Raw genomic sequence first — 19116 nt, forward strand, 5'->3', positions numbered from 1 at the left:
TTCTAGATTATTTAGGATATTTCAAGCCTATGGCCGGTAAGACACGAATCACCTTGTTATTGAGAGGTTCAAAACCAATTTGCAATTCTAGATAGTTCTTTCTCTAAATCACTTTTCTCACGTGTACTTCTATTTGTTTTTACCACGTAATGCATTCCCTACGTCGCTACATGGCAAAGAGGACATTTGTTTGTTTTCCTTAAAGACGCGTTCTCGATAACTGTGATAATTTTGTACTTGCTAGGATCCAAATAACTCCAAGTGAACAGGTTCACTTATAAATGTCCGACTTGTTAACTTCGCTACGTTAACTTCTACATGCAAGCTTAGAGCGAGGTTCGACTCTCCAGGGTGAAACCTAAGGAGAAGTCTTTGCAAAGGGATAATAGGAAAGACAGTACAGACCTTAGTTTGGTCACATGGCTTCTTGCTTTACATATTGGTCCAGCCTTGCATCCCTGTAGGACTGCTTTATGCCATGTGGAATTATGTAGTAATAGGTTGTATCAGATTTTATTCTGTTGGCATTTCGTTACAACTTAACCTAAAACAAATTTCTTTTGTGCTAGAAAAATAATACTTTGAGTAGGAATTTATAATTTAACAAATGTACCAAAGGGTTGTTTTAGATTTAAAAAAAAAAAAAAAAAAAAAAATCTGAAACTGATGGATGATGATGATATGATATGAGCTGTTCATACGAGAACCCCCATGAGATCTTGAAAATTATTAGAAAACTGAAAAATCTACTCCTGCAATTTCCTTGTCTTTCGTTGATAACGCTACGCTCTCCAATTTCCTCTTCACGTTCTTTATAAATTACGAATCGTCCTTCTTAGCATTAGTTAATGAAGAGGATAATACGTTATTCAATGCAGCACCAACTGCCCCCACCAAACGCTGCGAAAATCTTATAGTCTTTTAATGTGAGTTGTTAAGCTTTGGTCATTATATAAATGAATCGTGTCATGCATGCACTTTCTATTGACTTACAGATTGAATATTTGAAGTCCTCTAAATTACCACAACCACATTACATATTCGTGAAATATTTACTGATTTCTTGTGTATCTATTATTTATTTCTGTTGGAAAAATGTGTCATATTTTTGTATATTTATTGGCTTGCGTAATGTATGGATTGATTTCTAGGTGTCAAAGAAACTGTCAAAAACGTGAAACAGGATACAGGCCCTAACAGGCAGTAAATTCTGACTGAATGATGAGTATTTTCAACAGATTTATAAGGTTGTGGTTTTTAGGGTTTCTATATTTAAAAATAGGAAACGATTTTTCTGTTACCATATTGCAGCGTATATTTAATTGAATACTTTCCATTTTATATATTTTTTGATAAGTTGGGTAGATTTAAGGATAGACTGATTCAAATATTGACTTTCCTTAAATCAACTTATTAAAATATCAACAATATCTTTCGGATAAAATATTCTTACATGTTATAAATAGAGAGAAAAATGAGAAGAATAAAGAAGTACTAAATTTGTGTATATTTTATTGGAAACCAAAGCATCATATTTCTTACTTGTTATAAAATAGAGAGAAAAGAAAAAGAATAAAGAAGTTAATAGACATGTGTATATTTTACTAGAACCAGAATCTCATATTTATAGGGACGATTTAGGGATACAATAGTAATAAAAGCTAGGACTGCTGGGATATAATTGTCATTCACTGATAATTTTATTATTTACGATACCCCCTTGAATGACATATTACAAAATATCTATCTCGTTCAAATATTGTCAAGAAAATTCAGGGAACAAAACTTGATCAAAGAAAAAAGACTACAGCTGCTTCCTTTTATTTTAGTAAATAAAAATTTATGTATCGAGCCATCCATGTCTTGTATGTCAATATCTTTAATATCACAATTTTTGATGAAGCATATTTTGTGTTGTCTTATTATAGCCTTCAAGCAATACAGTTTTCATATACGATTTTAACATTATGGTTCCGAAAACATATCTTCTTGTTCTCTTAAGGAGTTTAGTACACAATTTGTAATATATAATTGTATTGTTTTAAGGGTAAATGTCTTGTATGTTATGGATATTCATTACATAAAGAATATGTATCATTAAAACCTTATTAGGAAAAATTCTGTGGGAAAAATCTTAATGAAGGAAAAAGAGTACAATTATTCATTTAAGTATGTTACATTAAAAACATTGTGAGAAAAACACAATTGGACAAAACTTTGGTCAAGAAAAAAAGTAAAACGCGTATTTACTCTCCCTCATAATAATATTATTTGAATTATACTTCAAGCATATTAAATTCTTGAGGGATAACATTAATAGCCATGCCAGATGAGTCATTATAATGCAATTTAAATTTCACGCATCATCAAGATAACATGATATGACTCTTGATTTCATCCATCACGATCTTTTCAAAATTCACTAGGTTGAGAGTTGTGCATTATTTATTACGACTTCATTTTTCTTATTTATTTTTTGCACAAGTATACACCTTTAAATTTCGGACTATAAATTCAGAAACTTCATATTTCTCTAGTAAATTCAATTTTAGAATTGTGTCCCTTTTATTTGGCTAATCATTACTTCGATCGATATATTTCGATTCCTCGCTACATGATGTAATATATCGTGTGCAAGTGTTGTCGACAACTTCATCTTTTTCAATTCTATTTCTTTTTTCATAACGACATAACTTATTGAGGTGTCTCAAGTTTTAACTTATCGGGTACATGTATCTCTTCCAAAAATTTATAATTTGTTATATCTAAATAATCATCAAGAGTATATGTCTCCTTAATGGAACCGTCTTTGTTAATTTCTTCATTTTCATTTGGAGATTTTTGTCTTAAAATCGAATGTATTTACACTTCAAGAGTGTCATAGATATATCAAATATAATGTTAACAAATCTTCCATCTAGAACGTCAATTCAAGTTGTAGTATTTTAAAACTTGTGAGTGAGATATTATTAATCACTTTGATCAGTAAATATATCTAAAGGAATTATCTTTCAAACTTCTAGTTCGAATTATCTTTCGTGAAAATTTAGAAAGTGATGCATTTGTACATTATTTTTATTTCTTAATTACTCTTCCTAATGCTGAGAGAATTGTCCAATCAAATTGACAATTAGCTAACTGCGTTATAAAATATTATCAATATGGGATAAGTATTCCAACTATGCATTTATTCTCAACAATATTTACTTTTCTTCTCAGTGCATTGTGATGGATCGATGGTATATATATTGTACTGTCAAAATAATTAGATAAAAAATTAAGCTTTGATCATAAGTCAAATATAGGGAAAAATTTTGATGTTGGAATGATGCTAATATCATTCCCTAGATAGAATTGGGAAGCACTTTGTTTTCAGTAGTAATAATTTAGAAATTAGTTTAAGGTATTCAACAAACAATAATGCTGAACCATTTATTGTCATCCCAACTAACACTTATTAAAATGTTGAGTTTTAAGCTCACTAGTATTAACAATACACTTTACCTTGATTGAGTAATCTAAAAATTATGCTCTTGATTTAAAATTTGAGCAATAATTTCGTAGGTTGCAAAGACCATACAATCATCAAGTCGATATATCAAATCTATTAAATACAAATAATATATCGATGGTTAACGTGGAGGGGGGCCCATATATCACCTTCATTAATTTTCAAAAATATAGAGAACTTAGTTCTCATTTTAGCTAGTAATGATCAATGACCTATTTTCAATAAAGAGAATAAACAACATATTAGAATTCATTGAATTAAAAGATTTTCTGGTTCTTCATTGAATATCCATTTGAATTCTCCATTCACATCATTAGTGATCCAGTGATAGTCTAACTGGACATGCTAAACAATAAAATGTAAGAATTATTGAACTTATGGTTCAATACACTATTTATCAAAATGGTCACTAGAGTTTAGTATTGTAAGTGTTATGCCTTAGATCCAATCGATTTAGGTTGTAAACGCTTTTAATATGTTTAATGCATTTGATTTTGGCGAGATCTATTATTTATTTAAATTAATTTTGTGATAAATAATATTAAATAATAGAATCCGAAGATCCAATTTTTAGGTAATCTGTTAATCACAAGGAGTTGTGATTGTATGATACAAATTACATATAATTAGATCTTGAATAAATCATGGTAGTAAGTAATAACGAGATACGGATATCGTTAATACAGTTAGACCATCACGTGTGGCATTTCTTACTTGTGAAGTAAGTATCTGATTTCACAAGTTAAAGTGTGGTGACACTTAAATGAACACGTGGATGTTTTGTTATAGAACAAAATATTGGAGACCTGCTAAGAGATTCCACATGAATAACTATTTGAGTGTCAGTGGTTAATCTCTAACGTTCGGTAGTGGAATTGGTCCTTTGACTTGAGGTCGTCATGGTACCTTATATGAGGACATTCATACTTTGACGGTGTTGGATGTTGCTCTGAAAAGGACCGCTAATACGACATCGTTCGAGTACGTCAAGAATCTTATGAAGATTGTGATTGATCAATAAAGGATTTGTCACTCTTAGATAGTAGGAGATTATGATCTACGTTTCATTCAATTAAGTCGATGATGAAATCCTTGGCCAAGGTGTACTCATAAGTCGAAAAGGAGTTTTTGATTTATATTGACTTAATAGTGGAGTGAAAGATATGATCGATGATCGAGATTGATACAATTTCATATCTCATAATTGATCGGATCATATTGATGAAAGGATAATAGTTTCACGGTAAACGAACGAATTTGATTTTGTCATACTACGTGACATTTTCCGTCACATGTATTGTCCTGACACATTACTAGATGTCAATCAAGGACGGCGAGTGCGAATTGACGATAAATTAAAAGGGTGTTTTAATTTATCAATTTTGATTAGATCAAAATAATATTTCACGACGTTAGGCATCGTGGTCGGGAACCTAATGGGTCGCACACAAAAGAGAATTGGAATATTGCAAATTGCCAATTGGTTAATTTAAAAATCGTTGGATAAATTAATTAATTGGATTTGTTATTTATATTCCCAAATTAATTAATTGGATTAATTAATTCACAGACCGGATTTAATTAATTGGATTAATTAAATATTGGACCGAATCGGGCCGGGTCCGTTTGGGTTTATATATATACATAGTTAGGGTTTGAGGTCCATAAGGTTTTCATTATTCTTGTTGGCACAAGAGAAAAACCCTTGCAGTTGCAATTTATTCTCTGTGTGGATTTCATTGGAGGTTGGACAATTGGACAGCTGTGGAAGACAGATTCAAGTTGTTGGAAAGAAATAGCGCAAAGGAGTTTGCAAACTAAAAGAAAAGGTATATTTCTTATCACAGTTTTTATCTAAATACAAAGCTGAATCCTGAATAGGAATTGAAATTTGTTAAATTCAGCTGTGCATGTTTGAGTAAATTCCCAACAAGTATAGTGTATCAATTAAGAAACACTATTAAAACTTTGTAGGTTTCTCTTTTATTTAGTGGAGAACAGATTACTAGCATTAGTAAGTTTATCCATTCATATCACACAATATTGATTTTAGAATCTCAAAATAATATTATTCATATAAATAAACTATTGCTTCTTTAGAAATAATTTTAAGAAAATTGTAATTCTCCAAAATCAATACAATATTTATATTGAAATGTCTACATTGTGACTTTTTCAAAAATAACCACATAATATTCTTTTGTAATATTGATTTATATTAATTGATTCAAACAATTCTACAATATTCATCTAAATTATTTAAATGTTTGAATCGTATTCTGATTAGCCTTTTAGTATATTAATTTAAGATAAAAGTATGCTTCTTCTAGAGCAATAGATCAATGTTCTTTTGAATATTAAAATTACATAATCATGCTTTTCAGGAGCAATTACATACTATTGTCCAAAGTAATTTATAATTCAATACCTATTATTAAATTTGAAGTGTGCTCACACCAAAAAGGTTGTGATTTTGTTGTTATTTATTCTAATTCTACTCTAAGAAGTGACAAAAGGTGATTAAATCTAACGTAAATATTTGAATTGAAATCGTGAATTTCCCTATTACCATTTAATTCAATCCTTAATTTGTAATCTAGTAAATTCATGCATTTAAGACAATCGATAATCCATTTTTATTCAATATTCTTTTTCAAGATATATCAAAGATATGTTTAACACGTCCCAATGATATTTCTAGTTCGACTTCATATGAAAAACATGTATTGATTTACAGGATTTGTCACACATAATTGCACATGCCATCGATATCATTCCTAATACCTATTATCCATGTATTGATTTTGCTGTGTTCTAAACTTATTGTGAGTATTTCTATACTCAAACAAGCAACATACTATCTCATTGGTGATCAAACAATCAAATAGTTCAATAGGAATGCAAAAACCAATAAAAAATAAAAATAAGATATACTAAATTATTTGTTTTAAATTAAAATAAACAAATAATAGGGTTCATCATTCATCCAATACATAGGAAAAACCTAGCCAACTGTCCTAATTATTAAATTATAAAAGAAATAATGAAAAGACATTACCCGAATCGAAGAAATATGGAAGAAAGTAGAGAAATCCACTTTCTTAAAAGAACCTTGATTTTTGATGGATAATTTTCAAGAATCTTACACAATTCCCTTGGCGTTGATGATCTAGCCTCATTCTTCGCTTCCAAAATATGTTAAATCTATGAATTTTTTGGTCTTCGAAAGTCTCTCCACATTACGGACAACTTTTGGTATAAATATGGTACAAAAGATTGCATACCAAAAGTTTCCAAAATAAAATAAGGAAACAAAATTTTTTCAGAATTGAACCATGCGTACGCATGGTTCATTTGGTGCATACGCATAGTACACGTGGTTTGGTCTCTGCAGTGAATTTTTGTGACCTCTCTTAGTACAATTTTTTTCCGAAATTTCTCACACGTGTATTTTGAATTTTTAACAAATTCTCATCCTATTGACTTCTCTTAAACTCCATTTGACTCTTGGCATTCTTGAATCATCATTTTGTAATCCGACTCAACTTTTAAAGTATTGCATTTTGGTCCCCAAACTTTGTATTTGATTCGATCGAGTAATTTTCAGTTGTAATTTTGTTCCTTTACCTTCTAATTGTATCCAATTAAATCCTTGGCATTTTTTATCTTCATTTTGTCGTCGGTTTCATCTATGGATTGTTTGTAATTTAGTCCCCAACTTTTGAATTTCGCCATTTTTCACTATTTTGTCTCCAATTCTTCATCAAATATTGAGTTTTACTTATTTGGCACAATATAACATGCATTAGGCTATATTTCATCAAAAGAACTACAAAATATCATTATTTAAAGCCCTGAATAAGTGTATAAAATACACTTATAAGTGTTGATGGTTACTTTCTTTTTAATAGATGGTCTTTTGCGATTCGATCGTCCAAAACATATGAAAATGTGGGCTTGCCTCATACATGTGGTGCCAACATTCGAGAAAGAATAATCCAACCTCGGTCGAAATATTCTCGTGGAAACTTAGTGTCAATGGGAATTGAGGAATGCACTCCAAAAGAAACCAAACGTTTCGACTACAACAAGGAAAGCCGTGGCGAAATGTGCTAACTTATTGTCTAATGATGAGCTCAGATATAAAGTCATGTTGATGAATATATAGAATATATGAAAGATCATATGATGATAACTTGAATTGCATATGGTTCAAGAACTGGTCTAAGCTCGAATATTATGAAAGTGATTTTGGTTTTGGAACACCTGTTTGGACAAGCATAGTAAATATTTCGATCAAGAACCTTATCATATTGAGGAATACCGAAGAAAACTATGGGATTGAAGCATGGTTGCATTTGCATGAGAATGACATGCCTTATTTCGAACAAGTTGAGGAAGTTAAAAAGCTCATCACTCTGTTTTGGAAAATCATTGTTTATGAGAGTCAAATGAAACCCATCATTTGTCAGAGTCAAATAAAGTGTTATGTAAGTTTATTTCAGCTTCATTTAGAGTCTTGGACACGAAAAATCTTGTTTGTTAATTATATGTTATTTCTGTTTGATTGTGTTGCACCAATACTAATGATTATAAGGTTTTGACGTGAATTTTATGTCATTTTCTTTCGACGCGGTTTGTTCTATATAGTCAATAATATAAGAATGTCTTCAAGAGGCTCTCTATTTATAAATAACATCTTATGTGTATTTAAGATCGGTATCTTCAAATTTAGATATCAATTTTTTTATTATTATTATTGTTAAGACTTTTGATCCATCTTAATAAGGTCAACTTTATTAAATGGAAAAATTCAAAATATTTATAAATTGATAATTATTTTGATATTAAATCAATGTGGGATAACACATCCCTTAACAGGCCCCCTCCAGATGGTGGTTCATTTAAGCAGATCAATCTTGAAATCCATATGTGGCTCTGATACCATATTAAAATTTGTGGTTTATATTAATAAGGTCAACCTTATTAAATGGAGAAGAAGCCCAAAATCTTTATAAATTGGTATTTATTTCGATATTACATCCATGTGGGATAACACATTTTTTCAGCTTTGCGCGACCTCTACGAAAATGGTGTATCTTTCAAACCCTAACTCGGAATTACGCAATGTCGGTGCCGTTGGATTCGTATCGTCTGTATTTTCGACAATGTTTAGTGGGTTAGAATCATCTTCAAAGTCAGCTGTTCGTATTTTTCAGTTTTCCACTTCGCATTTTTTGGCCTCTGATTATTTGTTTTTTAGTTTACAATGACTGAAAAATTAATTAATCCATCTGTAACAATGGAGAATGATGTTAATCCCGGATGGAAGTTATCTACTATTCTTTTGAATGGTATAAATTATATATTATGGTCAAGAGCTGTGACATTGTCTCTTGGTGGAAAAAAAAGATTGGGTTTCATCAATGACACTTGTTCCTATCCAGATTCTACAGATCCAACATATGAAGGATGGATATCGAATGATCAACTTGTTTGTTCTTGGCTTCTAAATTCAATGGACGCACATATTGCTGAAATCTTCACCTTTTCAGACTCGGCAGGAGAGTTGTGGAAATCTGTTGAGGAACTTTAAGAAAACCAAAATAATGCCGCTAGAATATTTGAATTGAACAGGAAATTACTGCTACTGAGCAAGGAGATAAGCTATTTATTGAACACCTTGGTAATCTTAAGAAGATGTGGGACGAATTGAGTATGTATCGTCCATATACGACCGATGCAAAAATCTTACTAAAAAGGGCTGAAGAAGATAAGATGTTTTCTTTATTAAGTAGTTTGAGACCAGAGTATGAGAATCTTCGAAGTCATTTCCTTATGAGTCCTACGCTTCTATCCTTTTCGAGTGTGTGTGCAACTGTGCAGCGAGAAGAAACTCAAAAAAAGACAATGAATTCAAAATTAAAGAATATACCAGAGTCTTCTGCTTAGACCAAGAAAATACGAGAAGCTCCCAAATGTGATCACTGTCAGAAGTTAGGACACTCTAAGGATCGTTGTTGGGAACTTCATCCTCATCTTAAGCCATCCACTATGAAAGGAGAAAACAGAGAATGTGCTGCTGTTGTTGATACTACCATTTCAATGAATCAATTGGCCCAAATCTACAACAACTCGGTCATCTTGGTCCTTTTATTCCAAAAGATTCAACTCCTTCTAGCACTCATGTCTCTGGTAACCTTGAAGCTTATTTCTTTTCATGTACATCTAAACATTTGAATACTTGGATTATTGATTCAGGTACTACAGATCATATGACAAATGATGCAGCATCTTTGAGAGATTTCTCAAAAAATTCATTTAAACATGCCGTTTCAGTTGCTAATGGTACATCAGTTCCTGTTTGTGGATCTGGAAAAATTAATTTTTTTCCTGGTCTTCCTAGTTTGGATGCACTTGTGGTTCCTTCATTTCCAACTCAACTTCTTTCCGTTGGAAAAATAACTAACTCTTTAAATTGCAATGTTATCTTTTCTCCTAATGATGTTATATTTCAGGATCGAACTTCAAGGAAGAAGATTGGTGAAAGTGTATACTCACATGGACTTTATCTGTTGAAACCATTCGGTGCCACTTCTCTTAATAGTGCTATGCCAGAAAATCATATTGTGCATCAAAGATTTGGACATCCTTCTAGTCATACTTTATCTTTTTTGTTTCCATCTATGTCTTTTGAAACACATGCTTGTGATATTTGTCAGTTTTCCAAACAAGTTCGTCTACCATTTAATAATTCGTCATCTATGTCTGTTAAACCTTTTGAGTTAACTCGTTCTGATTTATGGGGCCCATGTCGAATTGATTCATATGATGGTTTTAAATATTTTGTGTTGTTTATTGTTTATTATTCTTGTGCTACTTGGATTTATTTATTGAAATCTAAGAATGAAGTCTACCCTGTTTTTAAGGATTTTTGTAGCATGGTGGCCACTCAATTTGATAGTAAAATCTTAGTTTTTCATTCGGATAATGGAACCGAATTTGCAAAGGGTCCCCTTCCTACCTTCCTTCACGATAAGGGCATTATTCATCAGATTAGTTGTATTGGAACACCCCAACAAAATGGAGTGGTCGAAAGAAAAAAACAGACATATTCTGGAGACTACGAGAGCTCTCATGCTTCAAATGAATATTCCGAAGAAGTTTTGGTCACACGGAGTTCTAACAGTAGTTTACTTGATAAATAGGATCCTAAGTCGTGTTATCCATTTTCAGTCACCATTGGAAGTCTTAAAAGGGAGAAAACTTAACGTGTCTTACCTTTGAATATTTGGTTGTGTTTGTTTTGTGCACCACCAGTCTCTGCATCGCGATAAACTTAATCCTCGTTCCATTCGATGCGTCTTCTTCAGATATTCTTCGACAAGAAAAGGATATGTATGCTATGATCCTCAATCTCAGAAGCTATTTGTATCACGGGATGTGCAGTTTTCTGAGAATAAACCTTATTTTACAGTGCAAAGTTTGAACAAGAATTTACCTCAAAGGGAGAGTTTGAACGATCTGCTTTCGCTTCCCACTAAATGGACCTCTTCTTTTGACATTGCAAGCCCTAACCGAAATGAAACTACGATAAAGAATGGAGATATAGAAAGAACTGAACAAGATGGAAATAGTAGGGACACCGAATGTTCTAAGTCACCAGAACATGTACCAGACGCTCCAGAAGAGGTTCCTAAAAGGTCAAATAGAATATCCAAGGCTCCAGAAAAATTAAAGGACTTTGTTACTTATGAAGCCGTAAGTCAAGAGCCGAATAATTTTGGACAAGCAAATTCTAGTCCTATTTGGAAACAAGCGATGCAAGAAGAGCTACAAGCCCTTGATCATAACAACACTTGGTCGATTGTGAAACTATCTCTAGGAAAGAAGGCGGTAAGATGTCGTTATGTTTATAAAACGAAGTTTCGAAGTGATGGATTTATTGAACGACATAAAGCACGTCTTGTTGCCAAGGGTTTTACTCAAACTTATGGAGTTGACAACAATGAGACATTTGCTCCAGTAGCCAAAATGAACACGTTTTGTGTTCTTTTATCTCTAGCCGTCAATCATGGTTGGAAATTGTTTCAGATGAATGTAAAGAATGCATTTATACATGGTGATCTTGAAGAAGAAGTTTACATGAGTATACCTCCTGGTCATCCATTGGAGGGTCGTATTGATCTCACATGCTAATTAAGAAAATCTATATATGGTCTTAAACAATCACCTCGTGCACGGTATGCCAAACTCAGTCACGTTCTTATCAAGAATGGTTTAGAGATAAGTAATGCTGATTCTTCCTCGTTCTTGAAAAGAGGTATGAGTGGTACTATTATTGTTTTGATTTATGTTGATGATAAATTATTACTGGTGATGGCCTTGTTGAAATATCAAGGCTAAAAAATATTCTTCATACTCAATTTTCTATTGAAGATTTGGGAATTTTCTCAGACTAGAGATTGCATATTCAAAGAAGGGCATATTTCTCAATCAAAGAAAATATGTGTTGGATTTGTTACAAGATATTAGTAAATTAGGTGTCAAGCTAGCCCAAACGCCTATAGAGTGTAATTTAAAATTACTACTTGATGGCGACTCGATATCTGATGTGGGTCAATTTCAAAGATTGGTGGGCAGACTAATTTACCTCACAATTACTTGACCCGATATCTCATATGCTGTCAACCTGATTAGTCGTTTTATGCACTCTCCAAGAGTTGCACATATGGATGCTGTTAATTGAATTTTGCATTATCTTAAGGGGTCACCTGGAAAAGGTATATGGATGTGTAAGGATGGTCATTCTCTTATTACTGATACATAGATGCGGATTGGGCTTCAGTACTATTGATAGACGATCTACAACAGGGTATTGCACGTTTGTTGGAGGAAATTTGGTGACATGGAAGAGTAAAAAGCAGAATGTTGTTGCACGCTCTAGTGTTGAAGAGTATCGGGCAATGGCTTCTACTACAAGTGAAATTATTTGGCTTCAATCTTTGAAAAATGATTTGGGATTTGGCTCGTCACAACCCAGACAGATGTATTGCGATAATCAATCTACTATTCATATTGCTTCAAATCCAGTTTTTCATGAATGGACAAAACACATTGAAGTTGATTGTCATTTTATATGAGAACGAGTCCAAGCCAAGGTTATTTGTACTCCCTTCGTTCGTAGTAGTGAACAATTAACTGACATTTTCACCAAAGGCTTGTCCACTACCAGATTTCATGAGATATTGTCCCAGTTGGGCTCCATCGATAGTTTCGCACCAACTTGAGAGAGAGTGTTGGAGAAGAGAGATATTTGAAGGATTTTCTAATATTGGAGAATATTATGGCGCAATCACGTTTTAGAAGATTTCCATAATTCGTTATTCTTTTTCATTGATTGCCTCATCCTTAATAAGGCAACTTTGGTGTAATGCGACTATATACGTTTCATTGTAAGCTCCAAACATATGTAAATAATATACAAGCTCTCTCTTCTCCTGTGGATATAAGTTACTACACTGACGCCGAACCACGTAATTCTTTGTGTTCTTTTTTAGTTTATTGAATTCTTCATTTATAGATCCCCACAATATGTGTTTTGAATCTTCATTTTTTAGGAAAATGATTTCTCCTCATTTTTATTTAACATATTTATTTTTTTACATGCCAAATGCTAACTAATTCAAATATGTTTGAATCATTTAAAAAGTAGAGTATTGAAATTCGTGAGGTGTATTGCATGAGGTTTCAGTTTTACTTAACTTTAATGGCTTTTGTGCAGTTTATTTTAGACTTTTTAAATGTTAATTAAATTAGTATCGTTCAGGTTTTTTACAAGATTGCGATTTTTCTGAATACAACATTTTACTTCCTCAACTTTAATCATGATTTGCTTCCAATTCTTGGCATTTAATGCTTCAAACCAATGATTTCCAGTTCTTAATATTGGTGCCCAAACCCACAACTCTTTATTGCATAGTTTTTTTGAATATATTGGATACTAGAAAGTAGAAAATGACAGTAATCAATGAGATATCAATCGCCTTTTTTTTATTGCTTTATCCTTGTGCTTACATCACGTCATTAAGTGTGACAGTGGTCTAACAATATTTATCGTTTTTCCAATTTCATTCCAATTTCTTCAATTGCCACTAATATATTGATCTTCAGGCTCGTGTAAAATGGAAAAAGCGGACCAGTAGACGATATATTAGATATAGTATTAAATCATTTTTGGACATAACTCATTAATGACACTTATAATTGTTTATTCAAACATGATAATGTCTTGTATATTGTAAGAAAGAACCTGTGTTAGTTCATCCTTGGCAATTAAGGCTGACAAGTAAAATTTTACGTAGTTTTTCTTAGTGACCATTTGTGAAACTTCTATACAATTCCATGAATAATAATATAATATAAAAAATAATTTAATGATTTTGAAATTTCATACAAGCTTTATTTATTATTGATGAAATAAATTGAGAATGTAAATTACATTGCAATTATCAATGCATTATCACATAGTGGGGAGAAGTTAAATTGTAGCAAATTTATTGATGTGCATTATCACATAGATCCATTCTCGATTTTAGTAAATTTTAAAGTGATAGATTAATTAAATTGACGACTTAAGTTTAATTACACATTTCTTCTTGTCAAGTACCGTATGATATTTTTATTACGGATATCTATTAAGAGAGTACAACAATATTTGATGAATTAGTTTGACTAACTCGAATTAATATGATACATTTTTATAATTGAATAATACTATTTGTAGTCTATTACTATCGCAATTGCTTTATATCGCATACATGTGACGATTAGTGATTTGATGCATGAGGTAATAAAAAACTACTACATTAATGCATCAAATTACAAATCACCATGTAAAATGCCACGTAGAGTGACTATTGCAGTGAGCGACTATGAATAGCATTACACTTCTTAATTTTATAATACAACACATCGGGAAACTGCCCATTAGAAAAGGAGATTTCATTCCCAATATAGGATAAAATAAATAATATTATTTGCATTTAATGGTGATGAGTACACATAAAAAATTGATTCGTGTGCATCATTTAATTTATTGGAGTAAATGTCCAACATGGGTACATTATTTAATATTTTGGAGTAAAGAAACTTTAGTCATCGTCCTTATATGTGCCACAAAGAAAGTTATTTTGGTACCAATAAAAAATTGAGCCACAAAGTTGTATTTATGTGAAGGGCCACTTTTTTCCCTCCTTTAAAGTAATGACCAAAGTAAAGACCCACATGCTTACTGAATCGAGACTCAATTTTGGTAATAAATTCAATGAATGCCCACGGAAAGACTCAAGTTGTTTACATCTTCATCGGAATCAATCATTAAGTATACTCGATACTTCTCGGCCAACAGAATTATAAAATAATATGAACATTAAGTTAAATGCATCAAATAAATTAAGTACATAAAAATTTAATTTACATTACAAATACCATATACCCTTAATGGGAATTTGGAGAGAGTTATAAGTGTGATTTTTGCACTTATCTGAATCTAGGAAAGTGAATATTTGAGAATCACTTTGATGGAATTACTACATAATTTGGTGAAATATTGATTGTCATATAGGATAAATTCGATTTTGAAGGCTAACGATCAAAAGAAGTGCATTGGCCCAAAAAAAAGACAAAAATTAACAATTTTAAAAGTTTGGAAACTTAATTACAAATCTTTCAAACATGATATGAACCAAAGATGGAAAATTAAAGATGATGTGGGCCAAATTGGCGGCATTTGAAGATGAAGGATCTCCATTTCAAACAAGGAAGCAATCGAGTTGAACAAATGAAGGAATGTAGAAACTAAAATGGAAAATGCAAAAAAGAAGGCCTTGCGATTGCCAGGAACCTTCCATGTGATGGCAAGGCGGTCTGACTATTTGCTTGAGCTACAATAGTAGCCATGCCAATTACAATGGCCATAACCATGCGATCGCATGGTTCTTTTTGGTGTTTCTTTTTTCAATTGAGCATCTTTTTGGAATTCAAGTCTCTCTTTTTAACCTACTTTAGGGGGTCAAATTTTGAGATACCAACCTTTAGAGAGAAAAAAAGAGGAAAGATACAAAAATATACGTTCATATATGCAAACTCATGATTATTGATTGAATTTCGAATGAAGGAGAAGAATGCAGAATGACATTATTCAAGACGGATTGAAGAAACAATTCACGAGTTTCCATTTCTTTCTTTCTATAATTAAAACTAGGGTGATATTTCAATATTCAATTATGTATTTTTGTTACTTTATGATGCTAGGCTAAACTTTTAGTCACTAGGATGAATATGAAACTTTGTTTTGATATTTTAATTCCAATTTCGAGACTTTAACATCTGATGATTGTTTTAGCTTGAATGATTTTTTATAAGTTTAATGCTTTCAATTACCTTTCTAATAATTAAATTGATTTGTGATCTTTTTTTTTTTTTTTTTTTTTTTTTTTCGGGAGATTAAGGGCAACTCCAACCCTTCTACCAAATTAAGAATAAGGATTATAGCACGTAATAACAATCATTATAAAGTACGATATGGAAAAAAGATATATCATTATGTTTTGCATGATTTAATCGAATGTTCTTATATTTTAATACATATTTACCCATTTGCATCCATCATAGAGATATAATATGGTCATATGTGAGATAATATTCAATTATACTTGAGAGAGATTATTGAAAAATTAGGAACACTGATAGTCAAATTTAGATGAGTGTTATCATTATTTTGAATTGTTGTTAAAACGAAACAATAAAGGGAGATTCGAAATCCTAATGCTTGTCATTAGCTGAGTTTATAAAAACTTCTTAGTGGTTCATTTAGTTTATCTTTTAGATATTTCTAGATTAATTAGCTATAATGCAAATCAATCATATTGTGATATTCACTTAGAGAGAGATTAATTAATATCAAATTGAATACTTGGCCTTCATGGGAACGATAGTTTATTTGCATTATATTACTTGATTACAATATCACACACTCAAACAATTTTATTGATCAATTTTTTGCATCATTCTTAGATTTAAGAAGATTCATGACATATTAGTCATGATAAGGTTCGTCTTTGTATCAAATTAAATCATTTGTTCCACCGTTTGTGTGTGCCCCTCTCATTTGTTTGAATTTCATTCTCGCAAAAGTACTCCTCAAGATACTTAACTTGTTAGATAAGATACTATACAATTGATACACACATCACCTATTATCCTTCATTTATGGCTATACTACTCGAATATCTAATCACATTCGCCCCCTGAGCTTTCGTCTCTTATTGTCAATGTTGATCCAACAGAGTACTTTCATCATTGGTTTGCTTTTTTTTTTTTTTTTTTTTTTTTTTTTTTTTTTTTTTGTTTTTTTTTTTTTTTTTTTTTTTTTTTTTGTCTCTATGCATTTCACCGCTCAACCGAAAATTCCTTCTGCCCCTATCAAGCACAAGGAAGCTAGTAACATTATCATTTATAGGCATATGTTTTACCTTTACATTATTCTTTTGCATGTTATCTCTAATGAGATGATACCGTCTCAACATATACTTAGATTGCTGATGAAATCCCGATGTTTGTGCATAAACCTCACGAGTCTTTATTGCACAGTTTCCTAGTCTTATAATAGATGGAAAATCAACAAGATATCAGTCACGTTTTGTTCATTGCTTTATGCTTCTGCCTATATCATACAATTAAGTGCGTAGTAGACTAACAATATCTCTTGTTTTTCCAATTTCGTTATAATTTCTTCGATTGCCACTAATCTATGATTCTTGAGACTTTTGCAAAATGGAAAAAAGTGTTCCATTAGATGATATATTAGATATAGTCTTAAATCGTTTTTGGACATAACTCATTAATAACAGTTATAATTTTTTTTTTATTTTTTTTTTTAATCCAAACTCAATAATGTATTGTGTATTTGAAAGAAGGAGCCTCTGTTAGTTCACCCTGGTATTTACCTGTCACAAGTAGAATTTTACATTAGCTTTTGTAGCTAAGTGACCATTTTTGAAACTTCAATTATATGAATAACAATTTATTGAGTTTGAAATTTCATTCAAACTTAATATTTGAAGGATTAGTCTCACCAACTCGAATTAATATGATATGATTTTTATTTTTATTTTTTTAATTTTATAATACAACGGGCCAGGAATCTGCCAATTAGAAAAGTAGATTTCTTTTTGGTATAGAATAAAATAAACAACATTATTTTCATTAAAAATGAGGGAGACATAAAAAAATGATTCAGGTGCAATATTTAGTTTATTTGAGTAACGTGTCCAACGTTGATACATTATTTAATTTATTGGAGTAACGCGTCCAACATGGCAAGTTATTTACTGCTTTGGAGTAACGCAACTTTGGTAATCATCCTTATATGTGAAACAAAGAAAATTATTTTGGTACCAATAAAAAATTGCGTATATATAAATAAAATAATAGCACACATAAATAAAAAACTTTTCTTTCTTTATTAACTACACATTCTCCCAAAAATTAATATTTCAAAATATATTATTTCCGAAATCTCATTATAATGGGGCCAAACAAGGGCTAAATGTGAAGGGCCATTTTTTCCATCATAATTACTAGTCAATAAAAGAATAATTAGCAATTTATTCTATTTAATTATTATCAATTCTAATAGTAAGTGGATTAACAAAAAAAGTAATAATAAGTTCACATAAAGTAGGAGGAAAAATATGATATCTTGTGTACACTGAAAATTTGAAAAATAAATAAGATTTCATATTTAAATGTTGACATTTGCCATTTATATCAAATTTGATTCATGAATCTTAATAAAGCTTAATTCGTGCGATGCAATCTTTAACTTTTTATAACTTTATTTCATAAAATGAATAATTCGTATTAAAAGTCTGTATTATGATATTGATATAAATTTGCAATTACATGTACTACAAAAAAATTTGCACCTACAAGTATCCTATAGAGAGCAAACATGACAACGGTAGCAAGCAAGATTTAAACAAAAAGGGTCACATCTATTAATTATTAATTAGCTATTGACAATCTTTTTCAAATAAAAAGAGGACATCCACCCTTGAGGGTGTTGGTGGTCACTTCCTTTTTAACAGAGGCTCTTTAGTGCTCTGATCGTGAAAATCATGGGAAACGTTGGCTTGCCTCGTACATGTGGTAGCTAACATTCGAGAAGGAACATCTTCACCTCTATCGAAATATTCTTTTGAAAAATTAGTGTCAATAGGAATTGAGGAATACACTGCACAAAAAACCAAAAGTTTGGACTTTGAACGCTTCGTTTCTGAATAATTCAAGAAGCAAAGCATTTTGTTAACTCTAAATGCGATTAATATATAGTAAGCATAAAAATTGGGGTTTCTACATTTGGACAGCTGTGGGTGGGTGATGACGACATGGGTGAGGATTTGGTATAGGAATCTACTCAAAATCTTGAAAATTATTGGAAAAATCTGCTACTCCAATCTCCTCGTCTTCCGTAATAACATTACGGTCTCCAATTTCCTCTTCACGTGCCTGGCAGGATTATCCAGCTCGACATTGGTTAA

This window comes from Olea europaea, chromosome 7 (assembly GCF_002742605.1).
Source record: "Olea europaea var. sylvestris chromosome 7, O_europaea_v1, whole genome shotgun sequence".
NCBI lineage: Eukaryota > Viridiplantae > Streptophyta > Magnoliopsida > Lamiales > Oleaceae > Olea > Olea europaea.